Source organism: Tursiops truncatus, chromosome 11 (genome assembly GCF_011762595.2).
Source record: "Tursiops truncatus isolate mTurTru1 chromosome 11, mTurTru1.mat.Y, whole genome shotgun sequence".
Classification (NCBI taxonomy): Eukaryota; Metazoa; Chordata; class Mammalia; order Artiodactyla; family Delphinidae; genus Tursiops; species Tursiops truncatus.
Window position 1 is genome coordinate 53,098,705 of NC_047044.1, and position 22,842 is coordinate 53,121,546.

At 44.1% G+C, this 22,842-nt stretch overlaps 2 long non-coding RNA genes across 2 annotated transcripts in view; both read right to left on the reverse strand.

The window, feature by feature from the left end:
• LOC141275852 (uncharacterized) overlaps positions 1-22,841 on the reverse strand; it is a 33,034-nt gene extending 10,193 nt beyond the window's left edge. The window contains exon 1 of the long non-coding RNA XR_012324309.1: positions 809-22,841. This is a non-coding gene — a long non-coding RNA (uncharacterized lncRNA). The remainder of the gene's footprint in view (positions 1-808) is intronic.
• Positions 1-22,842, reverse strand: part of LOC109547149 (uncharacterized) — a 69,914-nt gene that overhangs the window by 46,218 nt on the left and 854 nt on the right. The gene's annotated exons all lie outside the window — the stretch shown is intronic.

The window sequence follows — 22,842 nt, forward strand, 5'->3', positions numbered from 1 at the left end:
AGTTTCTAGAGTTCTGAAAAAGGTGATTTTGGGCAACTTTTGCCAGTATTCTCTTTGCTTATATGGAGTAGTGGATTTTTAGAGGTCATTATTCTACCATTCCAGAAGCACTTCTCCAGATGAGGAAATAAAGGTTCAGGTAGGTTAAGTAGTTGCCCAAGGACCCAGAGCCAAGCAGCACCAAAGCCAGGATTTCAAATCCAAGGCTCTATTTTACACTCAACTGCCTCTCCCTACAACAGTTTTCTGGAACATCTCATAAGAGAATAAGCAGTGGTTACAAAACCTCCATCATGTACATACTTATTTAGACAACATTTTTAACAAAGCCCTGTCACATGAGTCTCCATTCCTGAACTTTGTACCAATTAAGCAGTATCATCTGACCCACCAATATCATCTTCTATAAAATGTATTTCTGCCACAGGCATTTTATTTCCCTCTCACTCTAGTTTGACTCTTACTCAGCTGAAGCTCTATGCCAGCATCTCCTTAGCACTTATGATGAAGGTTTACGTTGGCAAGACTTATTTTCAGGATGAAATTGAGTACCAGAGTCAAATATAAGGTCCTTACCCAAGCAGAATAAACAGTGTGCTACCCCGGGGCTATTAGGCACAATACCTGAACTTTCTATAAATTTTTCAGTAACAAGTGAGCAGCAGGTAAGCATCAGCTCTCCATGCTTGCCAATTAATAGCTGAAGAAGAGGAGATACCCAGGGTCTGGAAGAACTGAACAAAATTATGTTCAAATTCCTCTTGACCTAGAAGTGTGCTTCAAACATCCTACATTCTTGAGCACTGACCTGTAATAAAAGTAATGTAGAAGGTAAATCTTTTACCAGGGTGCCCAGCTGCACTATTTATTACAAAACCTGAAGTGTCGGGATGGAGAGTCATTTGCTGCAGTGGTATCAGTATTACAGCTCTTGACATCTCTCTTTATGGGCTCAGTTGACCTGAAATAAGAAAACCATTTCACATACTAACAGGGCATTTTTCGATGATCCACTTTGACCTTTGCCTCTGGGCTTAGCAATAAGAGTGATAAGATGACATTTTTAATAGAACAAAACCCAAAGAATTTAAGCTTAAGGGAACCTAAATCCAACAATGCAGTAGCCATGAACATTTAATTAGTTAGTTAATACGTATCTCTTTCTGCAGGGATTTTAGTCCCTGCCTGCACACTAAAATCACCTGGGAGCTTAAATAAAAGTCCTCAAACCAATTAAATCTGAATCCCCCCAGGGAGGGACCCAGCCATTAGTATTTTTGAAATGTTCTCCAGTTGATTCTAATGTGAGAACCACTATGTAAAGATATTAAGGACACACACACCAGAACTAGCGTTGGCAGATTTCACAAATAAACAGTATAAGACATGTAGTTAAATCTAAATTTCAGATAAACAAAGAATTTTTTAAAATATAAGTATGTCCCATGCACTATTTTGGACATACTTGTATAATTATTTGCTGTTCCTCTGAAATTCAAATTTAAATGGACGTCCTGTATTTTATCTGTAAAACCTACACAGGACAAAACTGAAAATTAAACAGTAGGGGCACAAATAAAGCTCCACCAACAGAGAAATTTCGCTGGTTAGTTTCTTATCAAAAAAGAAGATCACCTGGAACATAACAAAAAGAAAGTCGTGCCAGGCCAACGCCATCCTGAGGGAGAGAGTTTTCAAGTCCTGGAGGAGGAGGGAGAGCCACAGGAATGTTGCAGGCAGGCTTCCTTAGTGCCTCTGTTTGTTAGTTTGCTACGGCTGCCATAACAAAACACCACAGATTGGGTGGCTTAAACAAAAGAAATTATTTTCTCACAATTCTGGAAGCCAGAGGTCCACGGTCAAGGTGTTGGCAGGTTTGGTTTCTCCTGAGGCCTCTCTCCTTGGCTTGGCCTTTTTTGCTGTCCTCACGTAGTCTTTTGCCTGTGTGCATGCATCCCTGGCGTCTCTTTGTCCATATTTCCTCCATCGGACTAGGCCCCACCCGCGTGACCTCATTTTACCTTAATTACCTCTTTAAAGGCTCTATCTCCAAATACAGTCACATTCTGAGGTAGTGTGGGCTTGGATTGACAAGTGATTTTTTTGGGGAGACACAATTCAGCCCGTAACGGTGCCCCTCACTGGACTGCAGGCCTGCGGGAGGCTGTGGGGTGGCATGGTCTGATGTCCTCTTCCCAGTGCCACCCTAGCCCAGGAGAGTGACTGTGCCCCTGAGCTACCAGGCAAATGGAAAGGGGAGTTTCTGAGGAAAGCGACAGGAGGGCAGAAGAGGATCCACTCTTTTCTGGGAAGAAAGGGGTTAAGAGTGATGCCCTCAGATGGGAAGAGGATTAGAGGAAGGGAAGGGGAACATGTTAAACCAAGAGGGATCGTATGCAGAAGAAAGGAATATGAACACACTACCCACTCTTCCGGAGCTTGAGGGCACTAGGAAAGGGAGTAGAAATCATGATTTCTAGAGCCAAGGGGAAAACCGTAGAAACTGACCCCTAGCAACACTGCTGCCTGTTTCCTCTGTCCCTTTTAGGGGGAAAAAATTGCCTCAAGTTTTATGACGCTTTGCACAGGACACAGAGAGGGGCTTGCCCTGTCGTCATTTTATTGAATTCTCGGGCTTGGTCAGCCTTTAAGAACACAGTTCATTGTCTCCAAGCAGCTGACCTGGGTTTTACTGCTCTCGGGCATGAATATGCATGGTAAGGAGCCCCAGATGTGCCGAGGCTGCTGGCAGGTTTTCAGGACTTGAAGGCGCACAAGCACACGCGCCGGTCTGCTCGGGTTTTAGGCGGTGCCAACGGAAAGAACAGCCAAGAAGTTTCCCTCCTGGGGGTTGTTACTGCGAGTCCATCCCCGCTGGATGCGTGGGCTACACCTGGCAGGGAGGGCTTGGGCGGGTGCAGAAGGACCTGGGGGAGGACGAAATATTGACCTAGGGTTTTGGATGGGGGTTAAAGCACAGCACTCTCCTATTTTCTCACGTTCCACGTTTGCAAAGAGCTCGGCGGGGAACCAGCTAACAGGGCAAGGGGGAAATCCAGCCACAAAACCACTGAACTTTTCCAGGGTGGTGAGCCGCTGAGGTTCTTGTGCCCCAGCTTCTGGCACCTTTGTCCCCGGGCCCACCGCGCGCTCTGGGCGGAAGGTCGCCGGCGAGGGCGGCCCAGGGGGCTCACCCGTCCCGAGACTGGCTGCCTGGCCCAAGGCCAACTCCCGCCGCAGCCACTCTCTGCCATTCAGACGTGAGTGAAGGCTCCTTAATAATAGTGTAAATAAAAACCGGGCTGAGAAATGAGTTTTCCATGCCAGCAATCACCGGCCGAACCTCGGCTGTAAATAGTCTGGCGGAGCCGCGCAGATGGAGTCCCCGCACCTGGGGGATCGGGCCATCTCTGAGCAGCGCCAGGGCCACAGCTGGGCGCAGCCCAGACGCCAGTCCTCCGGGAGGCCGCGCGCCGGGCCCGGATTCTGCAACCACAGATAACGCGCCGCCCGGCGGGCCCCCTCCCCTCCCCCGCACTGGAATCATCCTAGCCTGCTGTGTCCTTGGGAGGGACGGACCGCCAGGCCCCCTAATTTATGGTCATTGGTGTAATAGCTCTAACGTGATTTATCTGACCGCAGAGGAGATGGCAAACGCCTGGAAATGAATGATTGGCCGGGCAGGCTTTGTGCATTTCTGATTGGCCTTATTAATTTCGAGCAGAGCGGGGCAGCAGCCTCTTGACTGAGACAAGGAAGTCAACTTGGCAGCAGCCTCTACACAGAGCCAGTTGGGGCCTGGCAAAGGTTTAGCTTTGGCACAAACTGAAGGAATAATGTATTGCTTAAAAATTCGGGGAGTTTGACAGAATGTGCTAGCATACTGATTAAAGCAGATTTAGTTTGAGAGAGGGTAAGGATCTTTTGATTTGACAAATTCCTTCTCCCCCCCCCCCCCCACTTTGTGTCTGTATAGGCCTTGGGGGTAGAAGGGAGAGCAGGAAGAGGATTTTTTTGTTTATTTTTAATGTTTGAGTGAGGGGCAGGGGGATGCAACACTTACTGCTTAGAAGGGAAGGAATTTGGGGGAATCATGGGGCAAAAACGTATCCAGAACATCCTTCTAAAAATGTTATATTTCACAACCATTTGTGTGGGAAAAAAGATTTCTTGCCTTTTGCGTTCTCTTCAGACATCACAACTAGTGTTTATGGTATATATAAATTACTGGATAAGCACACCAGCGTACCACACTTTCAAGGTCATTACTCTGTGTCACTGTAGTAACTGTCGTTTAAATGTCACCCTTGAGTGATGCAACTTAGCCCCTTGAATAAAAGGGACTAAATAAGAATATTGGGGGAGTTACAATATTTAGTGGAAGCTATTTCCATATGAATGAATTACAAATTCAGTAGGGGCGAATATGCAATTTAAATGTACACGTATTCATTTACTGTATTTATTTGTGCGTGTAGGACTCAAATGTAGACACACAGCACTAGGCAACCCCCAAAAACAATCCTGAACACCCTGTTCCTCAGGGGAACCAGAGCAAAGCCAGAGTGAGAGCAAGAGAACGTGACTGCTTGGGGAGGGGGCAGGTTGGTGTCACACGTGCAGCGGCACAATCACTTCTTTCATTTATAGCTCTAACCAGAAAAATAGACTGCAAGCAGCTGAGTACCAATTTCTTTTGCTGCCTGAACCGATGAGTGGTTGCCTTAAATGTCATTGAGCTGGAAGGCTGTGCATTTCATTCCCTGCCAGGTTACAGGAAGCTTTGAAGCAGATCGAGAAGGCGCCCAGTAATTGTCCTGCCACCTATCAAGGTGGGCAAGTGCAATCCTGCCAGGTAGAATTGGCCCAGTGGGGGATGAGAGCTGCCTGTCATCACTGAGGAATCTCATCAAGTGCTGCTTGAGTAGAAATGAAGGTGGCCCGTTTAGTCCTATGACATGAGCCAAGTAGAGCAGAAGGTAAGGGTTACCTTCCAGAACAACAGAAATGGATTTGGAGGTTAGGAGCGGGGACTTGTTTGGGCCACAGGCCATAGAATATGCACGCGACACACAGGTCCTGCGTCCAGCTCCCCAAATGTGTAACACATGAAATAAGTCCAGTTAGCAGAGGTATGAAGGAGTGCTGTGGAGAATCAGAGATTAAGAGTCTAGAAGGGGGGGCTTCCCTGGTGGCGCAGTGGTTGAGAGTCCACCTGCCGATGCAGGGGACACGGGTTCGTGCCCCAGTCCGGGAAAATCCCACATGCTGCGGAGCGGCTGGGCCCGTGAGCCATGGCCGCTGAGCCTGCGCGTCCGGAGCCTGTGCTCCGCAACAGGAGAGGCCACAACAGTGAGAGGCCCGTGTACCGCAAAAAAAGAAGAGTCTAGAAGGGTCAGGGAAGGTTTTCCGTGTTGACCACTGCACTGGGTCATAAAGGATGAGTAGCAGTTGGTCCAGGATAGAGGGTGAAGGTCATGCCGGCCACGGGTGGATCATGGAGCATAAAGGAAAGGAGGCAAAGAACAATCCTGTTTAGTGCCTGATGAGGATCCTGTGAGTACAAGTTCAAGCTGCATCTCACCTCTTTGTGAAACTAAACGTTTATAAGATGCTAGAAATTTCACCCCCTAATAAAGATTAGCAGTCAGGTGTCTCCTAACTTTCTCAAGACCATAATGGAAAACCATGTATGTTTCTTTAAGCACATCTAGCTGTAATGACTGCAAGCAAACCAAAACCACAAAAGAGAACTAAACTCTGAACTCTGAGTATTAACTGTTTTTAGCTTAAAATAATCCTTCTCCACTAATTTGACATGTGACCCAGAGACAAATACTAAGTGCTGTCTCTCCAGCTTTCCAACTGAACTCTGGTCTCTAAGGACAGACAGGCTGGCAGCGAAGCAGCGGCGTTCCCTCCATCCACACAAAGGTCTGGCTCTGCCCCTCCGCCTTTCCCCACTGGGCTGCTCTCTGGACACTGCAGGAAACTCATCTGTCATCACAACAAAAATCAGCTCCGTTCGTTTGCCGTCTTTTGTTCGCCGGGAAGCTCCCTCCCAGGCCACTCGGTAGACGCTTCTCTTTCTTCCTCGGCCTCCCAGCCTCCTCCTCCCTCTGACCTGCTCGTTGTCAAAGATCGGAGTTATGACTGCGGAACTGACTGCTGCCCTCAGTTAAAGAAAAAAGGAAAGCACCTCCTTTGTCTTACTTCAGTCCACCTCACAGGCTGTGTCTTGTATCAGCTCTAGTTTTCTCTATAAAGATGTAGTGGTACTAATCTTGTCTCAGAGAATACACATTGCCTTAGTTGTGGGTCCTGGGCCATCACAAACAGCATTCCCAAGTCCTCTATTCTCATATGCAGCCCATTTCCTATCTTACCTGAAAGTAGCTCCTTCCCTTTTTGGCAGTATTGTTTCAATACTTCCCTGTGATTTGGATTTGAGCTTTTTCAGAGGCTTCCCTGTGATTTGGACTTGAGCTTTTTCAGAGGCTTCCTTGAAGGAATCACAGTGCCTGTGTATCAAGGTCAGGAGCCTGTATAGCCCAGGGGCTTGCCAATGGGTCTTGCACTTGTGAACAGCAGTCCTGGGTGACTGACAGGCCTTGGGGTTTTATTTATTCATTTTGCAAACTTTACAGAAGCCCCTTCACTTTTCTTAGGGGATGTGGAGAAGAATAAGCCTCTGGTCTCGGGCCGCAGACCTTAAGTGTGTAACGCTCACGTGAGAGAGTACAATGAGAGAGGTATGAAGAGAGCTGTGGAAAATCAGAGAACGCGTTTAAGCGTCTGCAAGGAAGCGAATCTCTCCCACATGAGTTGGTCATGGCACTGGGTCCGGAAGGATAAAGAGGAATCAAGGGGAGAAGGGGTAGAAGGTCACGCCAGCCACGGGTGGAAAAACAAAGCTTAAGTGAGAGGAGGAAAAGTAGGACAGGTGGAGAGAAGAGGCAGGGAGGCATCTATGGGGTCGATTAGAAAAGAGAATAAACAAAGGGAAAGATGGACATGGACAGGAGTGAAAAGGGGAACCAGTAATTGTCTCCACTACTACTTAGCTAAACCCATGCCTTGAATAGCCAGGTGCACTCCCAGGGCAGACACCATCATGACTATACTATATCCATTTCACCAAAAGATGTTGAAGCTTCAGGAAACGAGTGACTTAGAATGGTCACAATAAGTTACTAAGAGCATAAGGCAGATATAGAAAAAGGACAAAAAGACCCAGGCATTAAAAAGTTGCGAAGAAAATACACTGAAATGGTATTAGCTCTGGGTGATAGGATTATGAATTATTTTAATTTTCTTCTTTTTAGTTATCTGGATTTTCTGTCCTATGGTGAGCGTGAATACTACTTCATAGGCTACTAATTGAGTAATCTTTAATAAAACATTTCCTGATAAAAGGGTTCCTAAAGTTTATTTAAGTTCACGATAATGGTATCTGATCCCTAAATAGAAAAGCAAAGGTAAAAATCTAGGACTGTCTCATTCAGTGTGCAGGCTTTGTACAGATAATTTGGGTTATGTCTCATTTATACATATGTAAATAGTGCAGCCACCACCATCCTCCCTCAAGACACAAGGGCAGAGACAAACCTACAGCCCTCTTAGTATCCCCCGCCCCTAAGGCAACACCTCGCATAAGCAGATGCACATTTAATAAATGTTTAACAAAGGATTCCTAGACCTTCTGACCTTAAACCCAGGACGCTTTCCACTACAAGAGTGATTCTCGTACTTCAGCATACATCACAATTATCTGGAAGGCTTGTTAAGACACAGAATGCTGGGCCCCACCCCCAGAACTTCAAATTTTATAGGTCTGGGGTAGACCTGAGAATCTGCATTTCTAACAGGTTCCCAGGAGATGCTGATGCTGTTGATCTGGGACCAGACTTGGAGAACCACTGCTCTTTCATACTGTCTGCAGGTGGAAGGATCCTAAGGGCTGCCTGCGGTCACACATACTTTCACAACCATGGCTTGAAAGAATGCTCCAAGAGATACCACGAAGAGTCACAGCTAAAATAGCTGGCAGAGAGGTGAAATGACCACGAATGCTTCTAATTCAACAGCTTATTTATTACATTTTGTCCAGAACTAGGACTCATTGTTTGGTATCTTCAGAGATCATGGAGTTTGGTCATGGAGTCCAGAATAGCACACAGGAAATGGAAACTAATGATATGTACAGTGGGATGACAAAACGTGTGGTACTGAGAAGTTCTATGAGAGAGAAGGGAGGGACCAAGGTCAACTAGACTTGAAAGGCAAACTTTACTGAAAATCTAGTTCGAGACCTTGGAGGACGCTGTTTAGGGTATTTATTGCTGTAGAGCAGATCACCTCGAAATTTAGTAGCTTAGAACTACTATCGAGGTACTTCCCTGGTGGTCCAGTGGTTAAGACTTCGCCTTCCAATGCAGGGGGTGCGGGTTCGATCCCTGGTTGGGGAGCTAAGATCCCACATGCCTCGGGGCCAAAAAACCAAAACATAAAACAGAAGCAATATTGTAACAAATTCAATAAAGACTTTAAAAATGGTCCAGATCAAAAAATCTTTAAAAAAACCCAACAATAACTACTCTCGTTATCTCATGGTTCTGTAGGCTGACTGTACTCAACTAGGTGGTCCTGCCTGGGATCTTTCGAGTAGTTACGTCAGAGAGTAGCTGGGACTGGACTTGCCTCAAGGCTCAGCTGGGCTGGTTGTCTAACGTGGCTTCTTCACTCCCATGCTGATGGCTCAGCCTCCTCCACGTGGCTTGTCTGCCTGGACTTATTAACGGCAGTTCAGGGCTCCAAGAGATAGGAAACCGCCTGTCCTCTCTTAAAGAGTAGCCCAGCACTGGCAGAGTGTCACTTCTGCTACAGTCTATTGGTGAAATTAGTCACAGTCCAGCCCAGGTTCAAGGGGGCAGAGGACTGTCTCTCAGTGGGGGAGTGGCATGTGCACAAAGAAACTGATGGCAGCCATCTCTGGAGACAAGCTACCACAGATGGGCAGGCAGAGCAGACAACTTAGTGCATGAAGATGCAAGAACCAGATGGGGGCCAGGAGGAGATCTGAGAGCTTGTACACAAGAAAAATCAAAGGAGCTGAAAACCGAAATGAAGTGTCTGGGTCAGATCTGATAAACAACGGGGGAAATCACTGTAAGTTCTTAGGTAGCAAAGTGGCTTTCACTCACTCAACACACCCACGTGCATTGTTCGCCTGCTGGCATCAGGGTGGAGTGGTGTACATACAAACATACACAAGGCAGGCACGGGCCAGCCGCCACAGATCAGAGTTTAGTGGGAGATGCACGTGAGTGAACAGGCACTTACAGTTCGCTGTGATGACTGCTAACAAAGGGGAAAGTGTAGGGTATTATGAGAACATCTAACTCAGATAAGGAAGCAGGAGGGGAGAAGAGGGGTAGCTCAATTTTTTTTCTATTTTCTTTAAAGATCCCTCTAACAAAAGTTCCTGGGCAAGATTGGAGGAGGGAAAGACAGAAGCCAAGGAGACCAGTTAGAGCACTGTAGCTAGACAGGTGATTAGAATTAGACACTGTAAATCGCCATCTCTAGTGAATGAAGATGCAGCCCTGATAGGGAGTATGCCTAGAGCATGACGGGCGTTAAAGTTGTCACATCTTCCCTTTTAAAGATCTGGTCCTACCCGATATATAAAGTCATCTGATAAAACGTGTAAAATGACAACAGGTGGTTGGAAAGCACCAAGGCATTATTGGGCACACCTGGGAGATCACATCAAAGGCAGCTGTGTAGAGTGTTCCTTCTCATGCCCCGGAAGCACCTCCCAGATTCCAAAGAAAGAGCTTATTGTACTCTCAGAGGCACACGGAGTCACTGAGTAACCTTTCGGGGAGGAATTTTGATTTTTTTGTTCTTGTCTACATTAGATAAGCTCGTGTCTTTAGGACAACACCTGCAGTAAGTTGCTTATGTGCTGTTCCAAGGAAACAGGACTGCTGATCGTAATCCCAGAGAAATCGTTTTCCACCAGAAAGGGGGCTCCACTTGGTCCTCCGAGTGATGGTGCTGGGCCCAGCACCGCTTCCTACATCTAGTGTACCGCCAAATGCACAGTGGAGGATCAATGAATATTTGACTAGCTAGGGTGTATCAGATTTTTACAGATCACAGATGGCAATGGGGTGAAGTACACACAAATACTTAACTCTGCATCCTAAACTCTATGTCAGGAGCTCTAAGTGTGCAGTTAACTATTTAGAGAAATGGAGGAGGTTCTACTGTACTACCGAGGGCACAGGAATAATAGTTACACTGAGCCCTGGTACAGAGTACACTGGAATAACTCTGCTATGGAAAATGGTGACAGCTAAGTCAACAAGATGAGGTGGCATCTCCTGTTTGTCACTCTTCCCATTACTGTTTCGAGCCTGTTTTCAGGCATCTCTTTTCCTTTTGTTCTTTGCTTGCTTTCATTCAAGATTCTTCCCCAGAGACTATGTGGGTATGGAAGGGAAGGGAGGGAATTGGTAGGAATGTCCATTTTCCTCTTGCTAGCTTGGGCTTCTGCTAGCTCCCACAGAGTAGAAGAGGAGACCTGGAGAGAAGACCACTGGGAAAAGAGAGGTGGAGGCAACACGAGGCCGGAGGCAATGTGGGGAAGAGCCCCCCTGGCCCAAGGCAGGGCAGAGGCTAAATACTGAGATAGGAAGCGAAGAGACCACGCTAAGCAGCAGCCAGCCGGCCGGCCAGCCTGCCCTTTGCTGGCTTTCCTCTCCCTTGCTTTTGCTTTGTCATTTCCCTGGTTGTGGCACCTTACTTGGAAAGAGAGGAGGAGGAAACTTGGGTTCATCAACTTTAGATACTTAGCTGTTCACAGTTAAATGCTATATTAGTTTTCTATTGCTGCTGTAATATCACCACAAACTTAATGACTTAAAGCAACACAGATTTACTATCATATAATTCTGGAGGTCAGAAGTCTGAAATGGGTCTCACTGGGCTAAAATCGTGGTGTCGGCAGGACTTTCTGAAGGTTCTAGAAGAGACTACACTTCTTTGCCTTTTCCAGCTTCTAGAGGCGACCTGGGTCTCTACTACACTGTGATTGTATTGGGCTCACCAGGTAATCCGGGATAGTCTCCCTATTATAAGGGCAGCTGATTAGCAACCTTAACTCCATTGCAATCATAATTCTTCTTTGCTGTGTAACCTAACATATTCATAGGTTCTGGGGATTTAGGATGTGGACATCACGGTGGGAGTGGGTGGGGTTGACCTCAAACACTGTATAACCTTACTGAAACTACACTGTTTCAAATTTTTCCTAGTACTCTTTGAAAACCAAGAAGAACTCAACGTCAGTTGTTTGTTTTTCCTCTTATGGGTTTGCTGGAAACAGAAGTAACAATCCTAACCATCTGTCATTTAAACAAGGGAAGATTTATTGCTTTTGACTAAAAAGACACTTGTCACAATAGCAATACTACACCCTTCCGCAAAGACAGAGCCCCTCTTGCAGGGGCTGCAACATCCCATCAGCATGTCACCTGGCTCCACTCTCTTACCTGTGCTGCACAGTTGCTCTTTGCCCTGAAAGGCAGTCAAGAGGATATGACACTGTAACAAAGGGGCAACATACAGATCCACCGGCCTGGGAGACCCAGCCATTTATTTGGATCAGTTTCATAGTTTCTATAGAATGGAAAGGCTATCATGCAGAATGACTCCTGGCCATTTATTTGTCGACTCAAGCAATGTGACACAACTGCTAGCAAGCTTAAGAGGGGTGCTCTAGTCCCAGACAGGCTAGACTTCAATCAACAAGAAAAGACTTGGATTGGCTACTGTTTTCGACAATGTTGGTAGACATCACAATTAAGCAGGGGGGATAAAGAGCTAACATTACCAAAGAATAATTTTTTAAGAAAATAATACATTCTGCATTTTATCTTTTTCTGAGCCATTTCCTGAATATTCCTTTAAACTGGCAATAGGACCATTTCCCTGATGACAAAAGGCCATTCTTTAAGTGGTAAGGTTCATATACAATTTCAGGAGCGTAGAATGGTAATAGTGTGTGTGTGTGTGTGTGTGTGTCTGTGAGATTAAGATTGAAATTATATAAGTGTATTAAGCATGTGAAAGAGACTTTAGACTACTTCAAGTAGCTACCATTTATAAACACTCCTTGTGTCAGGACTTTGTTGGGCACTTTAGGTGTATTATCTGTGATCCTCAGAACGACCTTTCATTGTAGGTATTACAAATAGGAAACTGAGGATCAATGAGATTAAGAAATTCACCTGAGGCCACACAGCTGTTAAACAGCAGAGAGAGGAAATAACCCTCTGGCCACCTGATCTAAAGCCCTCGCTCCCTCTTGCACAGAATAACTCACTGCTGGATCACCCACGCCTCTAAGGTTAAGTGGTGGCAATGGAAATATGCATCGATAGAAGTTGCACTGCCGAGGCCCTGACGTCACCAGGGTCTGTCCTCACCTCCTCAACCTACTAACTCCCCAGCCAGCACTGACTCCCCCAATTTCCTGATTAGTGACTTGCCTAGAGCCCCATGACGAGTCAGCAGGATGTAACTGTGAGTGTGCCTCTTGTTTCTGGTGCCACATCCCTTCTCCCCAGAGGTCAGGGAAACAAGAAGAGGGAAGAAATGAAGAAAGTGAGCAAAAAAGGTGTGGGGGGAGACAAAATCAGCACATTCATTTGTGTAGGAATGAGTAGCTCAATTTTGCAGATCACTGAAAAAGTTAGACATACTATTTGCCATGCAAAGACTACAGAGCACTGCCCTGCCACACTTGGAAACTGATTTTTCCATTATTTACTTGGCCTCATTATTAGACTGCATCCTCAGAGAAGATCTATCTTTTAACTCAAATTCAATATTTGACCAAACCAAACAACTAAAAATGTTAATAAAAACAAACGAAACCAAAATCAACAAGAGCCTAAATATTAGGGAAAATTCCTTTTGTGAATTAAATTCATTTAGTAATAAATTCATTTTTAAGGTTAGATGGCTTCCTTTTCATTAAGGCTTTGCAAGCTTTTGATTTACAGAAGATGTTACTGTTAATGGAGTTCAGTTTTCCTGAGAATTCAGCATCATTTTTAAAGCTGAGAGTGCATATGCATTCTAATATTATGCAGAAACCATCTCCCAGGCCCCACACAGTGCACACTGCCCAACTGTTGTTGGAACCAGTCCTGCAGAATAAGTGGTCTCTCTAATTTATCTTATCCCCATAGAAGCTAGTATATTGGAGGAGTCACAGTGATACTCATTAATATTGGCTAAATAAAGAAATGTGTATTTATGTACACATATTCACTGACTCACAGAATTACACAAGCACATTTATTTTTCAAGGCAAAACAATTCAGGTACAACTGCCCTCCTCTTTTCCCATACCCCTTCTTTCAAAAATTCTCTTCCTTTTAGGTTTTCTTCTTCAACACTGCTATTGACATTAATTTTAATTAGATTAGAATCCTCTACAAAATGCTGGGGAAGAGGAGACAAAAGATACATTTGACCTAGACTCCAAGCTTCACAGATGGTCCATAACATGGAGAAGAGCCAGAACAGATTTTAGCACAGCGTTCTACACTATATTCCATCCCTAAAGGATGGCCACTGTCTATTAGAAAAGAACATGAATGGCATGACTTGAGCATCAACTTCAGGGTCCTTACCAAAAATAGACTCAGGCAGCCTACAAAAATGCTTGAAATTTTAGTAACTCCACAGGGTAAACACTGAAGGTTGCTATTGCAATTATCCAAGTAAAATTTTTGTGTTAACACTTTAGTATTATTCATGTTAATTATCTGGTCACTCTGTAAGTCTTTGAAAAAAATAAGGTAGGCAAGTTCAGAGTTTGGATGACAGTAATAAAATGCCAGAGAAAGTCTGGAGCATATGGAGAGGCCTGGTGGTGTGGGAGGGGCTGGGGGAGTAGAGAGCCCTGGTGAACAAAAAATCAGCAGGAGGGAACTGGACACCATGGGTAAAGATAATGCCACCGCAAGGAAAGAGAATGATAAGGGAAATCAGCATTTACAAAAAAATAATTACACACCAGGTAGGCCCTGTGTTCAGTACTTAGCATATATTAAAATACGAGATTCAAGACAAAAGAGAATTTTTGTGCTTACTTACAGTCACTCAAGCTACATTCAAATATATTTTCTGTTGTTTTATTATGTGATTTAAAATTACAAAAAAAGGGGGTGGCGTAGAAAAGCAATGAGAATAGTACCTTTTCCTAGAGGAAAAGTACCCGTCCTCTTAGGTCTAAAAACCTGTGAACTAGAGAGACAAATTTTCTGTCCCCCACATACACAATATACATGGTAGGGTAGACAGGCATAGGATAATCACTATAAATACCCCCATTCAAAAAGGGAGAAAACACCATAGGCATGTGGCAGTCTCTCACCCACAGCAAATCAAACTGGGCACATGTTGCCAATTCCTTGATTAAGTAAGGTTCACTTCTATTGCCTGCGATGATTCTCCTCAGCTCTTCGCTCCATCCTCTGAGTTATCCTTCCTACTCCATAAAATATTCCTGCCTGTAGAAGTTCTAGGGTCTAAAACTTCTTTTCATTTTGAAGCCGTCTCTATTCCTTATAGTTCAAGCTAATAGTATTTCTACAATATAATTTTCTTAAAAGCTTTGTAAGTTTCCTATGAATCTTATTGATCTCATTGGGGTTTACTTCATTAGACAAAAGCCACATCAACAAATCTTGTCTACATGGGGCTCCCTGTAAGGCATCACCTTAATTTTTCTGGGGTCTTAATAAAGGATTTCACAGTCTAATCCTTAGTTTCATCTTTACCCTGAGAACTTTTCATGACGGAGCTGTGACTTTGATTTTGTCCTGAGGCCTTTTTTTTACTTTGGGAATATTCTGCTGCAAAAGACTGGTCATCAGAAAAGGGTTTTCTTTTCTAACCCAGCAAGTCCTGACTTTTATATATTTCCTCAAAATTTTGCTTGAAAACTGAATAATTTCTTCTCTAGCTCATCATTATCTGTATTTCATGATATCAGCTAAAAGAAACCAGTTGAAACTTTAAAACTTTAGCTTGGAAACTGTTCGGGCTGATGCATCAGTTCATTAAGTATTATTTTCTATTTCTACATTATCCTAAGCAGCAGTTTTATTAACAAGAGCTTTTCCTCCAACTTTAATAATTTTTTCCTCACTTTCCTTTAAGCCCTACTGACAACCTCAAGATCCATCAGATTTCTGCTACTAATCTCTTCAAGGCCCTTCCAACATATGTGGGCAGCTCAGTTGCAAAGCCACTGTCATGTGTTTTAGGTTTTGTTATAGTAATACTCCATTTCCAGGTCCCCAAACCATTTCTGGTTATCTACTGCTATGTAACAAATTACCCCAAAACTTTGGCTTACAACGACAACCACAGTGTTATTATTCTCTCTCATGGTTCTGGGGCTTTACTAAACTTGCCTACATGGTTCTTGCTTAGGGTGTGTCCTAAGCTTGCAGCAGATGGTAGCTGGTACTGGAATCATCTGGGACTTGCATGGTGCCTAGTTTGGGAAGACTTAAAATAGCTGGGGCAGGCACAGCTGGGTTTCCTCAGATCTCTCTCCCTATGTCTATGTGATCTCCCCAGGGTCCTTTCAGAATGGAAACTTCAGGGTAGCTGTTCTATAAATGCCATTAGGGTCAAGAGAAGGGAACACAGACTATCGTCACGAATCTGAGTGATGATGGTCAAAAGCAGATCAGGGTCACATACATTCAAATGTATTAAATTATTCCAACATTTTGTTCTCCAAGAAAGACCTATTTCTTTCCTCACTTAATGAGAGAAAGGGGGGCGGGGTAAGGGTGGAACCAAATGTTCTATCAGGATAGCTAAGTTCTAAAGCATGGGTCAGCAAACTGGCCTGCAGGCCAAATCTGGCCTATGGCCTGTTTTTAGTATTGCCCATGAGCTGAGAATGATTTTACACTTTTAAAGAGGAAGAAGAAAGAGAAGAAGAGGAGGGGCAGAAAAAGAAGAAAGCAAAGGAGGAGAAACAGCAGCATATGCAATAAAGACCATATATGACCCACAAAGCCTAGAATATTTAATATCTGGCCCTTTACAGGAAATGTTTGTTGACCCTACTCTAAAGCACTTTCAAATGTTTTCAGATGTTACTACAGATAAAACAGCAAACATACTGCTAGGATGCTTTTAACATATAGAGTTTCCTCACAAAAACAGAGTAGATAGTGTAACAACACAGGATCTTGCCCAATCAATTATCCCTTTTCTATTGTATATTCAATCCTGAATCTCCATATTCCCTCTCATTTTTCCTCTATCCACCTACCAACAGTCTTATCTCCTCATTAATAAGCAATCTTTCTTCCCCTACCACCTCCTTCAAGTTTTGTGTGTGCAATTTTCTTTTCCCCTTGTGTAACTTCTCTCCTCAAAAGACATAAATGTTTGTTATTCCTAAAGAACAGTCAAAAAGGCAACCTATCGAATGGGAGAAAATATCTGCAGCTCATATTTCTGAAAAGGGGTTAATATCCAAAATATATAAAGAATTCATGTAGCTCATTAGCAAAAACAAACAATTTGATTAAAAAATGGGCAGAGGATCCAAACAGACATTTTTCCAAAGAAGACACACAGATGGCCAACAGGACATGAAAAGGTGCTCAGCATCACTAATCATCAGGGAAACGCAAATCAAAACCGTAATGAGATACTACCTCACACCTGTTAGAGTGGTTATTATCAAAAAGATAAGAAGTAAGTGTTGGCGAGGATGTAGAGAAAATGAGATCATTGTGCACTGTTCGTGGGAATGTAAACAGATGCAGCCACTACGGAAAACAGTATAGAAAAATTAAAAATAGAGCTACCAATTCCAGCAATTCCACTTCTGGATATTTATCTGAAAGAAATGAGAACATGTACTCAAAAAGATAATAGGAACCCCCATGTTCACTGCAGCATTATTTACAATAGCCAAGATATGGAAACTACCTAAGTCTTCATCAATGGATGAATGGATAAAGAAAATGTGGCATATATAAATACAATGGAATATTATGCAGCCATAAAAAAGAATGAACTCTTGCCATCTGTGACAAAATGGATGGAACTTGAGGGCATTATGCTAAGTGAAATAAGTCAGACAGAGAAAAAGAAATACCATATGATCTTACATATATGTGGAATCTAAAAAATAAAATTAAATAACTGAATTCAGTTATTCTGGTGGTTGCCAGAGGCAAGGGGTGGGGGGTAGACAAAACAGGTTGAAGGTGCTCAAAAGGTACAGACGTCCAGTTATAAAATAATTAAGTCATGCAGATGTAATGTACAGCACTGTGATTAAAGTTAACAATACTGTATGTTATTATTTGACAGTTGCTAAGAGCACAGATCTTAAAAGTTCTCATCACAAGAAAAAAATTGTAACTATGTGTGGTGATGGATGTTCACTAGACTTATTGTGGTGATCATTCTGCAATATAAACATATACCAAATCACTGTTGTACACATCAAACTAATATAAAATTATATGTCAATTATATCTCAATTAAAAAAAAAGAACAGGCACGCGGACTTCTCTAGTTACACCACGAGGGCTTAGCTGCGGTATGTGGGATCTTAGTTCCCTGACCAGGGATCAAACCCGGGCCCCCTGCATTGGGAGCGCGGTGTCTTAACCACTGGACCACCAGGGAAGTCCCAGGAATCTTAATACATTTTTGTTCAAGTTCAAAGCAGTATGAAACACACATAATTGTAGTCTGTTACTCCACCAGAGAGCAATTAGAGATTATTCATTTATAACAGAAAACAGCGCTACAACTACATGTATGATCTAAACTGCCAGTGTCTGTGGACACTTTTTAGTTCCTAGTTTACTTTTCTGTGACATTTGACACTATTTGGCCTTCTGAGAAACCTTGACCTTCATGATAAAACACTCTCGATTACATAATAACGGAACTAACACTCTCAATTATATTTGAAACCCAGCTAAAGGCAAACAGAACGGTATATTTTCAAAAGAGTTGTTTGAGGTGGAATAAGAAGAAAGAGCTAGGAACTTACCCTGTAAAATCAACACAAGGCTCCTATCTTGGGTTTGTTTGTTCATAACCAAATCTGTACTGTTGGGCGTCAACGGTGCAGTTTAAAAGGATCCTATCCACAAATTTAGTGCCCAGAAGTCTGTGTAGGCACAATTCCATTACATGTGCACAGAACAGCGCTTTTAAAGAAAGATAACTGCAAAATGAAAATCTAACAACAACAAAAAATAACTCTCAACTTCAGATAAAAAAAGCATACTCTAGTCCATGTAAAACTAATATTTCTCTTAAACAAATTCAGAAAACAACTCAACGTATTACAGCAGATAATACAAGGCTAAAAGGTAAGACAGCCAGAGTATCACTGAATATCAACCACAATTGTAATGCTCATCTCCAAGACTCCAATGCCACTTTTAGGATGACTACTAGAGGCAACAAACATCAAGACATCTAAATTACAAGATCTATTGTAAGTGTTCCGTACTTCCCTCCCCTCAGCTCTTTCACCCACTTTTTCTTCTGCCAGGTCTCAAAGGTAACCTAGGTCACTAATGCTTTTCTCACCTGCCCACATTTTGATTCTTAGGCACTTCATGTTCTACCTTTTCTAAATGCATTGACCTTCGGGGCAGTGACGTAGCCATACAATTATTCTGCTTTCCCCATGGTGCCTAACAGCAATATCCTAACAAAAACACTTAGTGAATTGTGTTAGACAATCATTCAAGTGATCTTAATATTTTTGCCTGAATTGTCTAGATTTCAGTGGCACCAATGACTTTTTAGATTTTACGACAATGGCCATAATTGTCCTCTTGGGTATTACCGATCTGGCCTAATTCACTTTTGAAGGCAACTGTCCTATTTTCCTTTTGTTGCAGAAATTATAGAAGGAGTGTTCAGTGGGGGAAGTAGTACCTCTCCTGTCAGTTCTCCCCCACCCTCCCACTATGGAGGAGGTGAGATGTGACATACGAGAGGGAGAAAGGATGGGTAGCCATGAAGAAATCCCAGCCTTCCTGGCACCTAGTTCCCATACACTGAAGAGCATCTCTCTGCTGTCAGGCTCCTCTGACAAGAATTCTTTGGGGCCACTCCACAGACACAATGTCTTGAGTACACCCTGGCCCACCTACCAAAAGGCAACTGTTATGTTTAAACAGCTTATAAACAAAAGCTTTAGTATATAAGATTAACAATCAGGAATTCTGACTTTGGGGCCTGAAGCAAAACTGCTTCCCAAGAATCTTCTCCAGGTGTCCCATACACAAAATTAACATCTACATTTCCAATAACTGAGGATGACATTTATTAAAATGTTATTACCATAACTGAGCTTTCCTTTGATCTGGTATTTATTGAGGACACCCAAACACTGCCTTATTCTTTCCCATCTGTGGCTTTTTGCTAATACAAATTACTTAAATGCCTGACAACGGATCAACAAAAAAGTCAATTGTGCCAAGTAAATGTCAAAAACATCAAGATTGGAAAGTTGCACTTTTGATAAGGCAAATTCATCTTGTAGGAAACTGTCAACAGTAAAAATGTTCAGTAGATAATTTTCATCGGTGTGTACAGAAATGTAAAAGTGAAATGCAAAAGTGAAAGGCTAATTTTTAATACTGGAGATTAGAGCAGAAATATAACTACGGTACTAAAAACAAGTTGGCTGAGGGCAGTATTTTCTCCTGTAATTTAGCAAACAAGAATAACATATAGAAGTACCTTTATATCCAACAACAAAATGTTCCTACTATGTGGGCAACATATAGTTCTGGATGAAATTTACTTTAAAAGCAGAAGATAAACTGTGAATACTTTATCTGTATACTTCAGCTTCCTATCTGCTGATCCATTAAAGTTCAATAAATTACTGGCAGAATCTGTAATACTTTTGGGCACAAATTAACAACTGTTGATCCCCTATAAAATGTTAAAAAGCGTAGTGGGAAAGATGACCTGTCGGATGAGAATTAGCATGGCTGGCTGAATGGAGTATTTTGGAAAATGAAAATTATTATACTACAATTAGAATTTTATTAGTTTCTCCATAAATCAAGATTTGACATAGCACCCAAAGATTTTCATCATTTAAAAGAATTGGCTTTTAATAAAGACCTGAATTTTCTTTGATATCAAGAAAGCAAACTCCAAGAGCCAACGCTCACATATTTTATGCATTTTAAGATTCAACGTAAGGTTCTATACTGTCCTTCCCACAATGAGGCAGCTCCATCCAGATGAGATCAGATTGAGCAAGGTTCTCTCTCAAAGCTAAACCAAACCAAACCAAGGCATACTTATTAGATAACTTTTGAATTATGAAAGCATCAAACTCCTCCTGAAGGGGACAAAAAGGATTCGGTTGGCTTTAGTTTTTTCTCCTTATATGTGCCTTTTTCTTAGTAAAGAATTGCCTTAGTTTTTTTCAATTATGCATCAAAAATTAAACCGCAGAATGTTTGTGATTACCTCACAAAGCTAATTATTCTGCACAAATCAAAACCGGATCAGTTTTCTAAGAAAAGTACTAAAATTTACCACCAATTTCTCTCAGTGAAATTAAAATTTTAGAAATACAATCATCTTTTCCACCCAGACTTCAGGGTATTTGAAATACCGAGTAATTTCATTAGTTTTCCAAACTACATTTTTTTAATAAAAATTGGATCTTCCTGCTTGGCGTAGTGGTCCCTCACAAATCAAAATGGGCAATCTTAGATTTTAAACTCAAAGTATCCAGAAACCACACTTCTAGCTCCTACCTAGATCCTTTTCTCCCACACTGAAATGCAATGATATAAATGATTACAACATGAGAATCAAAAGCCAAAAAATCCCACCACACCGGCAGAATTTGAGCCCCCAAAGTTAAACTAAAAAGAAAGAAAAAAAAAAGCACAGCACACTGTAAAGAGAATTTATTTGCCTCATACATTAAAAAATCTCAATAGTGCATTTAACTATAAATTCAATCTTCTTATTCAAAGAGTTGCAAAGTTTAAACAGAAACTTTTAATTGCTTTGGGTTTACACATTTTAAAAACTCTTAGATTTACCGAGAGAACATATTAAAAAAAAAAACAGATTTGAACTGTTAAGGCATAAACTTTATAATTAATGGGTCTACTATTCCGCCCCTAATGCCAGTTCTGCACAAGATACCTCACACCACTCCGACCCACAGATAAAGAATGAAGTAAAATAGGTACAAACTAAATCTTGCATCAACTACCGAAAGAAGCGGTAAAATTATTTAGGGTGGAAAAGTTATGTGTCAATCTCTCTCACAATTGCATTCCTTCCTTTTCGAGCAAACACCGAATCCAAAGACTTAGGTCTTCCCCAGCTTTACAAAAGTCCCCGTCCACCCCTCTCCCCGCAGTCCCTTCCTCCCTCCGGGAAAATGTACAACTAACGGTTTCCGTGGTGGCCGGCCCTGCCGGGGCTCGGCGGGCTGCCCCCGCGCCCCGGAAAACAAAGGGGATTCCCAGCCATTGTCCTCCGCGGCGCTGAGCATCACCAGCACTAGCAAGGCAGTAGCTTGCGCAGTTATCTCCACAGCGGGCAATGTCACAACCCGACCAACAGCACAAACTACTACCTCAGCCAGGGCCATGGTGTCAGGGAGGCACCGGACCACGCTGAGGCGAGCGAAGCGACTCCGGCGCTCCTTCGTCCATCCTCAGCCGCCGACGTCGGCCCGGCGCCCCTGCCCTTCCCCGCCGCGCCCGCAAGACCCCGCCCAGCGCCGAGCCGCTCGGCCGCACCAGGCGTGCCCCGGGAGCTCCGGGCATCACAGCGGCGCCGGCGCCCGGGGGAGGCCGGGCCGGCGTCCTCTACGGAACCGACAGCTCTGGAAAGAGAAAAGGTGCGGAGGGGTCCTAGCGGAGGCACCCGCTCCCTCCGCCGCCCCGAGGGGACGCCGTCCCCCGGGCCACTCGAAAGCATGAAATGGGCGGCAAAAGCACAGCAGACGCCTACGGGACCTGGACGGTCCCCGAGAGGCAGCAAGCAGCGCTCCCGCGCTTCGCCCGTCGCGCTCCCGCCACGTCTCCGGGCTGTGCCGCCCGCTCCCCTCCCTGCGGTGGGGGCTGGGCGGCGGCTGGGCCCCCACCGTTGCCGCGCTCCCTACACCCGCGCGAGGCCGGCTCTCCGCCCGGGAGAACGCCGGAGCGCTTCCCGCAGAGGCAACACCGACTCCGGCGCCGCAACCAGAAACCACGGCACAGCCCAGAAGTCCCCAGGCCACCGGCTCCCCAGCACCCTTCGGGGAAATCTCGTGCACCTCTGCAGGAGGCGAGAATAAAACAAACAAAAACCCCGTAAAACTGAAACCGGGCCGGGCGGCGGCATGGGTGGCAGTGGCAGCGGCAGCAGCCGGCGAGCGCGGACACACGCCCCGTCTCGCGCTCCGCTGCTCCAGTGAGTCCGGACGAACCATAGAGATCACTTAAGGAGGCTCGCGCGCTACTCCCACCACGTGACCGCCCCGCCAGGCCGCCCCCCGCGCCGCCATCTTACATCCGGGACCGAGGCGGCGTCCCTTTTCCCCGACTTGGCAAAACTTCGACGTGTCACTAGAAATCAGCCCCCAAAGAGGGGGACCCCGATTCCACGTCACCAAAGTGCTGAGGCCGTGGGCCATTCCCCCCAATCCGCTTTACGGGGCAAAGAGGAGCCCCTAACTTCTCTCAGTCTTTGCCCGCAAAGAAAATGGCGGCA